Raw genomic sequence first — 15,097 nt, 5'->3', positions numbered from 1 at the left:
GTACTATCCATCGGCGTCTGAATGAAAAGGGACTGTATGGTAGGAGACCCAGGAAGACCCCACTTCTTACCCTGAGACATAAAAAAGCCAGGCTGGAGTTTGCCAAAACTTACCTGAAAAAGCCTAAAACGTTTTGGAAGAATGTTCTCTGGTCAGATGAGACAAAAGTAGAGCTTTTTGGGCAAAGGCATCAACATAGAGTTTACAGGAGAAAAAAAAGAGGCATTCAAAGAAAAGAACACGGTCCCTACAGTCAAACATGGCGGAGGTTCCCTGATGTTTTGGGGTTGTTTTGCTGCCTCTGGCACTGGACTGCTTGACCGTGTGCATGGCATTATGAAGTCAGAAGACTACCAACAAATTTTGCAGCATAATGTAGGGCCCAGTGTGAGAGAGCTGGGTCTCCCTCAGAGGTCATGGGTCTTCCAGCAGGACAATGAACCAAAACACACTTCTAAAAGCACTAGAAAATGGTTTGAGAGAAAGCACTGGAGACTTCTAAGGTGGCCAGTAATGAGTCCAGACCTGAATCCCATAGAACACCTGTGGAAAGATCTAAAAACGGCAGTTTGGAGAAGGCACCCTTTAAATATCAGGGACCTGGAGCAGTTTGCCAAAGAAGAATGGTCTAAAATTTCAGCAGAGCACTGTAAGAAACTCATTGATGGTTACCGGAAGCGGTTGGTCGCAGTTATTTTGGCTAAAGGTTGTGCAACCAAGTATTCGGCTGAGGGTGCCAATACTTTTGTCTGGCCCATTTTTGGAGTTTTGTGTGAAATGATCAATGTTTTGCTTTTTGCTTCATTCTCTTTTGTGCTTTTTCATTTAAGACAAATTAAATGAAGATAATAATACCAAAGAATTTGTGTTTGCAATCATTTTCATGAAAAAACTGAGTATTATCTGACAAAATTGCAGGGGTGTCAATACTTTTGGCCACAACTGTAGGTCCCTTCAAGGTCCTCGAACAGGTTAACCCTGTGGTCTACCGCCTGGCCCTTCCTCCACACCTGGGTATCACCGACACCTTCCACGTATCTCTCCTTCAGCTCGTCCTCATGTCCCGGTTTTCCGAGTCATCTTCAGGGACATCAGGCTTGTCCTTGGACGAGTATGAGGTGAATGCCATTGTGGGGTGCAGGGTGGTACGTGGAAAAAAGTATTATCTGGTGGACTGGAAGGGTTATTGTTGTGAGTTCATTTTCCCCTTCACCATTGAGGTCTGATGAACTCCCTCTTCTGGTGAAGGAAGGTAGTGAGGCTGATTACCAAGCACCTGGGCAGGATGATGATGACTGGGTGACGGGAATTACTGACTGGATATAAGGCAGCCGACGCCCTTCTGCCTTGCTGGTGATCTCTCTTAGGGATTCTAGGAGACCAGTCTGATTCCTGCTCCTCAAAAGCTAAGTTTTCTGTTCTACTTTTTGCATTTGTGTTTTGGTTTTGTTTTGCATTGTTTTCCTTGATTTCTGCCATTCCCTGCTGGGGTGAGCTGAATTCCTTTTTGCTCTGTCTTCAGAAAATACCTGAGTACTGATATAGTCTTTTTGAAGCCTAGCATCTTCAGGGATTTTTTCCCTATCAGCTGTTGGATCTTGTTTTGGCGGATTACAGACAGCAGCTTTTCTATCCTGTCCTATCTAGTTAGCTTGGGCCCCATCATTTGCTCAGCCTATCTTTCTATCTGTGTGAGTGTTTTTTCATCTTGCTTCACCGTCATTATATGTTGGGGGCTGCCTATTGCTTTGGGGTCTGCTCTGGGGCAGTTTAGATTTCCCTTTCTGTCTTTAGGTTATGTAGTTCTCTGGCTGTGATCGAGAGGTCTAGGGCACCGTAGGAACCCCCCACGGCTACTGCTAGTTGTTGTTGATAGGTTCAGGGGTCTGCAATCCAATAGCTGCCAACTTCTCTGGTTTTTCTGGACTTAGCTAATATTTCTGTTTTTGCCTCCTACGGTGACTCATTCATAACAGAATCACCAGCCATACCGCAGATCCAAGGGTACTCAATAGCAGGAAAGAATTGTAAAAGAAAAAAAAAGTGTGTATATTTTTTCCTCTATATCTCTGAGGCCGTAGGGGGAATTTTTTTTCTCTCAATGGAGATAAAGCAATTGTCTGATCGTGTGGAGCAGCTCGTTGCGGAAGTGCGGGGAATTTCCGCCTACCTTGCTCATTCACATGCTGCTGAACCAAAGATCCCTACTCCTGATGTGTTTTTTGGGGATTGGTCTAAATTTTTGAATTTCAAAAATAATTGTAAATTATTTTTTGCCTTGAAGCCTAACTCGTCAGGGAGCTCCGTGCAGCAGGTTAAAATTGTCATCGCATTGCTGCGTGGCGATCCCCAGGATTGGGCGTTTTCTTTGAAACCAGATGATCCTATTCTGACTAATGTGAATGCATTTTTTCAAGCCTTGGGGTTGTTGTATGACGGACCTAATGCTATTGATCAGGCTGAAAAGACCCTGTTGGCATTGAGCCAGGGTCGAGATTCTGCAGAATTGTACTGTCAAAAATTCCGAAAGTGGGCGGTCCTTACTACCTGGAATGATAATTCCTTGGCAGCTCTCTTTCGGAAGGGTTTGTCAGAAGCCGTAAAAGATGCTATGGTGGGATTTCCTGTTCCCTCTGGTCTTGACGATTCTATGTCATTAGCCATTCAGGTTGATCGGCGTTTACGTGAACTCAGGACTGCATGAGAGGTGTTGCCACCTGTTGAATAAATGTGTGAACATATGCAATGTGATAGAGTTTTGTCCAGGGAGCAACGTCAGGAGTTCAGAAGGTGTAATAAGCTGTGTTTTTTTGTGGAGATGCCTCGCATATTATTTCTGTCTGTCCTAAACGATAGAAATGTTTTGCACACACGTTTTCTGTTGGTGGTGTTCAACCTAAGTTTCTTCTGGCAATTACTCTGATCTGCTCCCTGTCCACATTTTCCGCCAAGGCTTTTGTGGATTCAGGAGCAGCCCTGAACCTAATGGATTTGGATTTTGCTAAACGTTGTGGATTTCCTATGACACCTCTGCGGACGCCTATCCCTTTGGGGGGGATTGATGCTACTCCTTTGGCGAAAAATAAACCTCAGTTTTGGACCCAGGTGGGAATGCGGGTCGCCCCAGACCATCAAGAAAATTGCAGATTTTTGGAGTTGCATATTTTGCATGATACCATTGTTCTGGGGTTTCCCTGGTTGCAAATTCATAATCCAGTTTTGGATTGGAAATCTGTGTCTGTGGTGAGTTGGGGTTGTCGGTGTGCCCTTAGTGAGGCTCCAGTTTTTTCCACCTCTCCTCAGTCGCATGATGTTCCTGACTATTTGGAGGATTTTTATGATGCATTTAGTGAGAATGAGTCTGCGTCTTTGCCTCCTCATAGGAGTTATGACTGTGCAATTGAACTGAGCCCGGGGTGTAAATTTCCCAAGGGTCGGCTCTTCAATTTATCTGTACCCGAGCACGAGGCTATGCGATCCTATATTAAGGAGGCGTTGGAGAAGGGTCATATTAGACCATCCTCTTCACCCTTAGGTGCTGGGTTTTTTTTCGTCGCCAAAAAGGATGGTTCATTAAGGCCTTGTATTGATTATCGTGCCCTCAACAAAATTCCTATTAAATATCAGTTTCCGTTACCCCTGATTTCGGATCTATTCTCCAGAGTTAAAGGTGCTTGCTGGTTTACCAAGCTTGACCTCAGGGGGGCGTATAATCTTATCCGCATTAAGCATGGGTATGAATGGAAGACGGCGTTTAATACTCCAGAGGGACATTTTGAGTACCTGGTGATGCCTTTTGGGCTCACTAATGCCCCTTCTGTCTTCCAGTGCTTCATGAACGATATTTTCCGAGACTTTGTGGATAAATTTTTGATTATCTATCTGGATGATATTTTGATCTTCTCCGAGGATTGGGATTCTCATGTGGAACATGTTCGGACTGTGTTCCGGATCTTGAGGGAGAATTCCCTGTATGTCAAAGGATCAAAATGCCTTTTTGGGGTACAGAGGATTTCTTTTTTGGGATTTATTTTGTCTCCGTCAACTATTGAAATGGACCCGGCCAAGGTACAGGCCATTTATGATTGGGTTCAGCCCACTTCTTTGAAGGCCCTCCAGAAGTTTTTGGGTTTTGCTAATTTTTATCGGAAATTTATAGCAAAATTTTCTGGTATTGCCAAGCCATTGACTGATCTGACTAAGAAGGGTGCTGATGTGTTGAATTGGTCTCCGGAAGCTGTTTCTTCCTTTCAGGAGCTGAAGCGAAGATTCACTTCTGCCCCGGTTTTGCGGCAACCTGATGTCTCACTCCCGTTCCAGTTAGAGGTGGATGCTTCTGAGATTGGTGCAGGAGCTGTTTTGTCCCAAAAGGATCCTGTAACATCTAAAATGAATCCCTGTGCTTTCTTTTCCCAAAAGTTCTCTCCATCTGAACGTAACTATGATGTGGGGAATCGGGAACTGTTAGCCATGAAATGGGCATTTGAGGAGTGGAGACATTGGTTGGAGGGAGCTAAACATCAAGTCGTGGTCCTCACTGACCACAAGAATTTGATTTACCTGGAGTCGGCCAAACGCTTGAACCCTAGACAGGCTAGGTGGGCCTTGCTTTTTACATGTTTTGATTTTGTGGTCTCTTTTCTTCCTGGCACTAAGAATGTCAAGGCTGACGCTCTCTCTAGGAGCTTCTTTGCTGATTCTCCTGTGGTGACCAAGCCTGCTACCATCTTAGGCGAAGGGGTAGTTCTTTCTGCCATCTCGCCTGATTTGAGATGTGCTCTGGAAGAGTTCCAGGAGGACAAACCTGAGCGTTGTCCCAGTGGAAAGTTGTATGTTCCTGACCAGTGGAAGAAGAGAGTGATGTCTGAAGTTCATTGCTCTGCATTGGCTGGTCATCCAGGTATTTTTGGTACTAGAGATCTGGTGAGTCGGTCTTTTTGGTGGCTCGCCTTGTCTCGTGATGTCAGGAATTTTGTGCAGTCCTGTGGGACTTGCTCCCGGTCTAAACCTTGTTCTCGCTCTAGTGGGTTGTTGATGCCTTTGCCGGTGCCCAGGAGGCCATGGACCCATATTTCAATGGATTTCATCTCTGATATGCCTGTCTCTCAGAGAATGACTGTTATTTGGGTGATTTGTGATAGGTTCTCTAAGATGGTTCATCTTGTAACACTCCCTAAGTTGCCATCTTCCTCTGAGTTGGTGCCCCTGTTTTTGCAACAGGTGGTTTGCTTGCACGGGATTCCTGAGAACATTGTATCTGACAGAGGAGTTCAGTTTGTGTCTAGATTTTGGAGAACTTTCTGTTCCAAGCTGGGAATTCAGTTGTCCTTCTCCTCTGCTTTTCACCCTCAGACCAATGGGCAGATGGAGAGAACAAACCAGACCTTGGAGTCGTATTTGAGATGTTTTATTTCTGCTGATCAGGATGATTGGGTTTCATTTTTGCCCTTGGCCGAATTTGTTTTAAATAATAGAGCTAGTTCTGCCACTTTGATATCACCTTTTTTTTGTAACTTTGGGTTTCATCCTCGATTTTCTTCAGGGCAGGTGGAGCCTTCTGCCTGTCCAGGTGTTGACACTGTGGTGGAGAGAATGCACCAGATCTGGGACCAAGTGGTGGATAAGTTATCTCTCTCCCAGGAAAAGGCCCAGCGATTTTCCAACCGACATAGGACCATTGGTCCCCAGTTTAAGGTTGGTGATATGGTTTGGTTATCATCAAAAAATATCGCTATGAAGGTGGCTTCTCCTAAGTTTAAGCCTAGATTTATTGGACCTTACAAGATTTTGGAGATTATTAATCCGGTCTCTTTTCGTTAGGCTCTTCCTGTTACATTTAAAATCCATAATGTGTTTCATAAGTCCTTGTTGAAGAGGTTTGTTGAACCAGTAGTTCCTGGGGTGGCACCTCCGGACCCTGTAATGGTTGAAGGTAACATGGAATATGAGGTAGAGAAGATATTGGATTCCCGTCTGGCTAGACGGAGACTCCAGTATTTGTTTAAGTGGAAGGGTTATGGTCAGGAGGATAATTCCTGGGTCTCTGCCTCTGATATTCATGCCAAAAGATTGGTGCGTGCCTTTCATCGGGCTCACCCTGATCACCCTGGTGGCGTGGATGAGGGTTCGGTGACCCCTCCTCAAGGGGGAGGTACTGTTGTGAGTTAATTTTCCCCTTCACCATTGAGGTCTGATGAACTCCCTCTTCTGGTGAAGGAAGGTAGTGAGGCTGATTACCAAGCACCTGGGCAGGATGATGATGACTGGGTGACGGGAATTACTGACTGGATATAAGGCAGCCGACGCCCTTCTGCCTTGCTAATGATCTCTCTGAGGGATTCTAGGAGACCAGTCTGATTCCTGCTCCTCAAAAGCTAAGTTTTCTGTTCTACTTTTTGCATTTGTGTTTTGGTTTTGTTTTGCATTGTTTTCCTTGATTTCTGCCATTCCCTGCTGGGGTGAGCTGAATTCCTTTTTGCTCTGTCTTCAGAAAATACCTGAGTACTGATATAGTCTTTTTGAAGCCTAGTGTCTTCAGGGCTTTTTTCCTGTCCTATCTAGTTAGCTTGGGCCCCATCATTTGCTCAGCCTATCTTTCTATCTGTGTGAGTGTTTTTTCATCATGCTTCACCGTCATTATATGTTGGGGGCTGCCTATTGCTTTGGGGTCTGCTCTGGGGCAGTTTAGATTTCCCTTTCTGTCTTTAGGTTATGTAGTTCTCCGGCTGTGATCGAGGGGTTTAGGGCACCGTAGCAACCCCCCACGGCTACTGCTAGTTGTTGTTGATAGGTTCAGGGGTCTGCAATCCGATAGCTGCCAACTTCTCTGGTTTTTTGGACTTAGCTAGTATTTCTGTTTTTGCCTCCTACGGTGACTCATTCATAACAGGTTATGGTCCAGAGGATAGGACCTGGGAACCTTTGGGGAACATCTGGGCTCCTTTGCTCATTGTGGCCTTTGAGCGTAGCGAGGCTCAGAGGGGAGGGGGCCCTAGGGGGGTAAAGTTAGACATCTGGTTTCTTCCCCTTCACAGGAGGAATCCCGAGCCTAGCCTTCTGCAGTCTCCCATTCAGTCCAGGCCGCAGAGGAGGCTGCTTAGCAGAGACGTCGATCTCGTCGTCTTGCTCAGGCTACTGCTGTCGGTTTATCCTACAAAAACAGCCTCCTCAGGGGCAGCCCATGTGAAACGCGCGTCATGGCTGTTTTTTCTGTGCCACATTCACCAGCAGTTACATATGGGTAAGATATTTAACCCCTCTTTTTGCACTGGTTGTTGATTAGTGATTCATTGTTTATACATACCTTTTTTGCCATTGGTTTTCCTGTGTGATGTAGCTTTGTCTACTTATTATGACTGATTATTATGCACTATGCACTTTATTAAAATTTATTTAATGCCAGTTTAATATTATCCACTCCACTTAGGAAATATATACTGTATTTCTTTACCCATTCTGCTAATCAGTGTGATACTGTGGCTACCATATATGAGCCTTGTATGAACATTTTGTCCTTTGTCTGTATTATGTGTGATTATATTCAGATTATATAAATAAAATAATTTTTATTATTTGTCGGATTGAAACTCCGTGTTTTAGTAGGATAAATATTATTGGAGTATCCGAGGTTACACCATGTCTTATGCTATGGTATATTAGCCTATATATACGAGGGAATGAATAGGTATCAGTGGATTGTGTTGTACTGCTATCGGTTTGCTAGCTGCTACCACCCCTGGGTCAGCTATTGCAGGGGACGAAGCCACTGCGGGTGGCGACACGCGTCGGGCATACATTGCACTTGGCTCTACTCCATATGGGTCTTTATATGTAGTTCTATTTCCCTCATGGAATCTAACATGAGTGTTTTTTCTAGCCTATGGTTCTAACACCTGTATATCTGAACAGCTATCCTAGTGGTAACTAACTATCATGACCTCATTCCTGAACCCATATGCACTCCATCTGCATGTATCTTTGTGATCTCAGTGACTCATTGTTCCATTTTGTCACTGTTCATATATATTTCTAGTGTGTATGGCTCTTGTGATTATTTGTCATCTTGCTGACTTTTGCCTTGCAGGGTTCAGAGGTTCAGATCAGATATAATATATGGTTTTTTGTATCCTTGGTAGGGCATTTTATACTGTTAACCACTATTTGGTATGCTGTTTTTATGATCATTTGGCTGACACTTGCACAATCTTTTTTGGAGTATTGCTATAGGTTGCAGGCTGTATTATGAGCCTAGGGTTGTTATAGCTATGTCACATGGATGACTTTTAAATGTTTTTAAATGTGTGTGTTGGTGCATTCATGTCCAATAAAATTTGCTTCTAAACGCTATCTCCTGGTTTGTGGTGATCCCCCTTTTATGGCCTATCTTTTTCTTTGTTTTTGGTATAGGCACCGCATTTGCACTGCCGAACACTAGTGGGTCTAGAGAGACTCTAACACCGTGAAACCCCGTGTCATTGGGACAGGGTATTGTGTCCAAAACACTAGTGTTCACTGTGCGGTATCGTGACCCTGTGAAGTAACAGGGTTCGCCATGTATTCACTGAGTGAAGTTAACCCATGTGTATTTGTTATACCGCCAGTTAGTGTCCGCCATTACCGAGCAGCAGTTTACATCTCTGCACGGTGGACCCCGGGCTGCGAACTCACCTCTATACCATCTTTTATTATTTGGTGCATTCCGCCAGCCCTAACACTATCTTGTTATAGTCTTCTATTTTGTGTCTTAACATCTGAAACTATGATCAAAGTTATCTAAGCACACAAATCTCAAAGGGTGCCAAAACTTTTGCATCAGCCCATGTTCCTTTTATCAATTTTAAAATTGTAAAAGATGAATATATATATACATTGTGGTGTAGTGACCACTGTGTCCACTAGGGAGCGCTGTATGGATATCCCAGGAGAGTGGATGAATGGCAATATACTGAATGACCGTTACAGTATGTATCTCAAGGTGGGTGGCCTTGAGATGAAGATTTATGTGTGTGTTAATCAGCAGTGATACTGCTGAGGTGCTGGTTCAATGTGTCAGGGACTAGTTACCTACAAACCCACCCAGGGGGTGTGTTTAATAGCGCTATTGTAAGGTGTATATGTGTGATTGAAGGACCTGTGATGAGGTCATAGTCATGTGACCCGGTGGGCGTGGCTATGGACCATATAATGTGGCCATGGTAGGTCACTTGGGGTGAATGCAGGGACCTGATTGGTCCATATGGAAGGTCTCGTGCAAAGAGATGTCTGTCTTCCTGACAGCATGTGTGGACGCTGTGTTTAATGGCTACAAGTGCCTGAGAATTCCCTGGAGGGATTGGACGTCTGCAGTATGCTGCTGAATAAACCGCATGGACTGTTATTGCTTTATGGAAAACCCGTGCCGGATGTGATTTATTGGCTGCCAAGTGAGTTTCCCCTATCTGAATAACAGCGCTACCTCACAATTGGTGGAGAAAGCTATGGGCATTGTTGTAGCCTTGTTGCTGGGAGCTATGGAAGAGGACTGCAAAGTCGGTTGCTAAGGGCAACGCTGAGCCAGGAGGGTTGATGGTTGGGGAAGCCACTGCCCGGCTGTGGTTCTGGAACCGTGGGGCGGACTAGTGAGTAAGGCACTGTCCGGATCGGTGAGCCCAGTGCAGCCGTTTCCCCAGGAAAAGAGACTTATAGGATACCTCTGCGGTAGAGGGGTCCGAGAACCTGCACGGCCAGGAGGTGACGGTCGTGAAACCCGTCTTGTACTGACCGGGGTCAGTGGGAAAGAGACTGGTGATTGCTATAGGGTGCCTCTGTGGAGAAGAGGTATCCGAGGACCTGTGTGGCCAACACAGGTAACGGACAGGTGTTCGTGTTGTACTGACCTGGGTCAGTGGGAAAGACTGTGTACCTGGAGGGTTCAGTGAGCAAGGTTCTGGAGGGTCAGTGTTGGGAGATTCTAGGAGAAGAATCGGATCCCTGGAGCATGTGGTATGACCTTGGAGCACGTGGTATGACCTTGGACCTGGTGAGGCGTGAGTGTTGGGCAGTCTCAGGCGGAGACGGATGTCCTGAAGAGCACGCGCTAAGCCCCTGGACCTGGTGAGGCTGGTGTGTTGGGAAACCCTGGGAAGAGGGTCGGCTCCCTGAATAGCACCCGGTGCGCCCTGTGTGTTGCATGGTCTCAGGCGGAGACGGTACGTCCTGAAGAGCACACAGACAGGACACGTGAGTTTTAGTGTGGTGTTTTTTTTTTCTTTTCTCAACTTAGCCTGCGGTGGCTCAGTGGGAGTAAAGAAGATGACAAGCGGCTTGCTGTAACTCGGCGGGGTTATGAAGGGGACAAGTGGCTTCCGGTAACTCGGCGTGGTTACGAAGGGGACAAGCGGCTTCCTGTATCTCAGCGGGGTTACGAAGAGGACATCAGCCGCTGTGTGTGTGAACAGCAGCCGGTGGTGTCGGTGATCGGTGACAGCAGGAGCTGTGGTGGTGCCAACAAGTACTTATGTGGTATCGTAAAAGAGACAAACTGTGTTGTGTGAACTATGGTCTGAGAAGACCGTTATAATGGACATGGGGAAATCCCGAAAGGGGGCGGTGGCCCAAATTGGGGTAGTAGCCCAAAAGGGGGTGAAGTCCCAGAAGGGGCGGTGACCCAAATTGGGGTGGTAACCCAAAAAGAAGTGGAGTCCCAGAAGGGGGCGGTGACCCAAATTGGGGTGGTAAACAAAAAAGGGGTAGCGTCCCGGGAGGGGGTGGCGACCCAAAATGGGATGGTTCAGGAAATGGCAGTACTGGTTGCCTCAGTGGGTATGTCTGGGGAACCGCAGTGTGCCTGTCTGAGTTTTGAGGAGTGTGGCATGTATTTTCCGGATAATGACGGGCCACAGGTGTGTACCGTGATGCTGCACCAGGAAGGAGTCTCTGGTAGACTGGACTCAGAGAGTCAGGTGAATCTGACAGGAACTATCTCTGACCGAGAAAAACGCCAGGGTTTGCTGTAAACACGGCGTCATGGTGAACCATGCCGTAGACAGAGTATGTTTGAGGGGACGTTTCGACTGTGGGGCCAGCAGACACTGAGACAGTGACGGCTCCCGACGTGGACAGGTCAGAGACAGAACTGACCGGAGGAAGAAGTAAATCTGCCCAACTTACGGACCTGACATCTCGTGATATGACGGATGGTGGACAGGGAAATGAGACGACTGGGGGGAAAACACGGTTAAACGGTAACGGGACGGTTCACTCGGCTGACTGGACTCACCCAGTGGTACCCTTTGACAATATAATCAAAGAAGTAGTGGTGCGACACGTGCTGGTCAAAAGGGAACAAGATCATGAAATACAGTTGATAAAAGAGACAGTGGAAGAACATCTCGAATGAGAAAGAGTCCTGAGACAAATGGCCGAGCACAGGGTGGAGGGGCTCGAGAAAGAAGTCTTGGAGCTCAGAGGTCACCTGTCCACCTGGCAAAGTGTGAGCAAGAACCTCAAGGAAGAGATGGAGGAACTCAGAGGAGTAGTAAAAAGTCTTCTGCGGGAGAAGTTGGATGAAGACTTACCGTGGGTGAGCGCGAGTGATAATAAGACAGAACTGCCAGTAGCCATCGTGGCCAAGGGACATGAAGTGATCCAATTGTGTGAAGTTGGTGAGTTAAGAACTGAAGAAGACAGTCACCCGGTCGGGTCAACGGTAGTGAGGGAAGTGTCCGTGGTAAAGCTAGAGCCTTCCGTCCAGGAAGAGAGCAAGACCATGACCTTCCAGTCTGTGATTGATGTACCAGAGGACATGCAAGAAGCCTGTGCTGAGGAAGGTGTGCATGAGGCTTTTAAAGAGGCGGTCAAGGCGTGTAAGGTGCACTGGGCACCTGAGACTCGGCAGTTGGTGATAGTATCAGCCAGAGAAGATACATCAAACCGAGTAGCTGTCCTGAAGGAGATGCATATACACGGTCTCCACGCCAAACAGCTGGTCAGGTGCAGTAATGTGAAGGCTGCTCGACGCCTAGAGTTAGCAAGGGAGGCTATAGATCGGCTTGGTTTGCGGAAAGATGTGGTTCCGGTACCCAAAGCTCTGATTGGGAGAATCATTGGAAGATCCGGGAAGGTAATGCAAGACCTTGTGAATATTTCCGGTGTGGTGAGGGTGAAGATCCCTCCTGATGATGAAGACCAAGTATCCAGTGAAGTGGGTAGGATTCCCATCATGGTGGTTGGCTCCGTGGAGAGCCTGAGAGACTTTCAGATGCTCGTGGAGTATCGAGTGGGGTACCTGCAAGAAATTGAGCAGTTGAGGCTGGATGCTGGTTTCTAATGTAAACGTCGGGTATCCAGGAGCCGCGTGACTCTTGGATACCCGCTGTTTACCTTGGAAACCGGCATACATGGACAAACCAGCATACAAGGACAAAAATATATATTGATGCCCAGTGTGACGGGGCCTTTACAGCACATGATTTAAGTTTTATCTCTTTTTACCTTTAAAGAAAAATGTGTGCTTGGTTTGTACAGAATCTTCCACAATAAACCTACATAATACATATCACACATTAAGAAAACAATACAACTATATAGTGCCCAATTTATATGAGCAAATAATACTACCATGTACAAGCACTTTATAATATAGACATGACACCGTAAGCCAGCAGCTGTGACCATCCGTAAAAAATTTACAGCCCATCACAGAGGTGTCTACTGATGTGAGTACTACTTCAATCAGCCTACGCATGCTGATGCTGATAAGAGTGAGAAAAGGCACTGCTGATGGGATTACTAATCATCCGGCGCCTGCACTATAAATCTATATATATAAAGCTGAGTGTAGGTATGTGTGTGTGTATGTATCAAGCCCCGCCCACTCCCATAACCCTGTCCACTCCACATAGCCAGACTAACTCCACATGCAAAGCACCATCCACATGGCTCATGTTGCTAGCGCACACGGGCCGAGACACATTCACCTCGAAAGCCACCCTGAATAACTCACCGGCTGCAATGTCCCAGCTGCTGCGAGCAACAATCTGGGCCAACGCCTTCAGAGTATCAGTGTGCAGGAGGCACAGGCCACATTTAGCTCTGTCATATCTAGAATGGAGTTGCTCCTGTGAGGCATGATGTCAAGGGAAAGGGAGAAGCCTCATGGATTACACCGCTGTGCTTATAACAGGAAGTTGCTATGCACGTGTGAGGGGAAGAGAGGAGTGAGGTGAAAATGAGAGGAGTGAGGGGAAAATGAGAGTTTTGCAGAGGAGTTTCTCAAGGGAATGACTTCTGGGTACAACGTAGCATAGTCAAGGACAAAAATATAAATTGATGCCCACAAGCAGACTTAACAAGGGATCCAACAAGGTCCATGTCAATTCTCTCAAATGGTAGCTCTATGATGGGTAGCATCCCAAGGGGATTTCAGAAGTGAGAGGTGGGAGTGATTAACTGGCAGGTGGGATAGAACTTGCTGTACGTTAAGATTTCTCGGTGACATCCAAATAGAAATAAAACCTCCGCATGACCCATTCTTGGGTTTTGTCGATACCCAGATGGCCACCCAAGACATGTGAGTGGGCCATATCCAACATGCTCCATCTATGGGGTCCTAGTACCAACAATTGCTCCACTATTTCCACTCTGACTTTAGTAACCCAGTACAGTAAGTACCCGCTCATCACTAAATAAGGATATTTTATGTCAGCCCTCAGGTCCTGCGCTATGCCATTTATAGCAGTTATATTGTTGAACGCTTCTTTTAGAGTTATGTCCCTGTGTTGGGTGGACCTCAAATTTTCTCCGGTCACCCCTATCTCAGGAAAGTTGGCCTCAGGGGATACTACCTCTTCATCTCCCACCTGCAAACAGAAGTGAAAGCCATCAAACTCTGGGTGTGGTGAGATTTCTTTAGGGGCAACCCATCTCTTATCTGAACAGTTGATATCTCTCCCTCTCCCCCAAGACCCAAAGCAATAAAAAGTCCCAGCCTATAATAATTGGTTAAATGCAGCGGATGCCCACCTTCTTCCCAGGGATCAATTGGAGAGGGAATGTGGCCCTCACAAGGGTCACCCACCTCCCTGAATCTAGTAGTCCTGTCATTTTCAGACTATTCACTTTTACAGGACAAGCTTGAGGACCCTCACTGGGTGGACAGTCCACACTCCAGGCCGGATATGCATGGAACGAACACCAGCATCTTATGCTACAATCCATTTGCTTGGTGGTAAGGGGACAACATGTGGCTATATGACCAGGCCCATGACATTTCCCGAAAATGTCATCCCCTGATGGGACCTTTGGCATGACTTCCTCCAGCCCCTTGGACTTTGGACCCCCACCTCCATTTGAGCATGGGACCTATAGTATGGAATGGGTTGCCTCCCCAAAGAATACTCAACCACCTGATACTTTTTGACCAGTCCAACCAAGTTATCGTCATTTGGGGATCTCCATGAGCAACCCAAGTCTGCATTGACTTCGGAAGACAGTGCACAAATTGGTCCATTACAGCTTTCTCCACCATTTGCACCACGATAGAGGACTCTGACTGTAACCACTTTTGGACGAGGTTCAACAGATCAAACATTTGGGAACATGGGGGTTTGACACAGCGATATGCCTTGTGGTGGACCTGTTGTGCCCTGACAGTCATTGTCACCCCCAACCACGCCAAAATTCTCTTTTCTATTTTGCATATTCTTTGGCATTCTGTAAGGCTAAATAATAGTAGGCCTTTTGTAGTTCCCCTGTTAAGTATGGCCACATGACTTCCGCCCACTGCTCTGGCAAGAGCTTCTCCCTATCGGCAACTTTCGTACACAGTTAATAGGCCTCTATACTTACAACCAGTGTCATTTTTGGCAAGGCTCTCCTCAACGAATTCTGGACAGAGAAATCATCAGCTGGTCTTGGAGTTGGAGCTGCCGACGTACCACAAACTACCTGTGAGTAATTCAATCTGATGATGTTGATGGTGCTGGTTTTGTTGCTGCTGCTGCTGGATCTGTTGCATAAGCAGGTTACTTGTCTCCTGTTGTGCCAGCTGTTGCTGCTGCTGGGCTTGCATCAGATGTTTAATCAGGTCCTCCATGTTGTCTGATGTTGCTCCCTGGCT

This window comes from Dendrobates tinctorius, unplaced genomic scaffold, assembly GCF_039654945.1.
Source record: "Dendrobates tinctorius isolate UK_male_01 unplaced genomic scaffold, ASM3965494v1 ptg000004l, whole genome shotgun sequence".
NCBI lineage: Eukaryota > Metazoa > Chordata > Amphibia > Anura > Dendrobatidae > Dendrobates > Dendrobates tinctorius.
The sequence above is the reverse complement of the archived record's forward strand: the minus strand, read 5'-3'. Positions refer to the sequence as shown.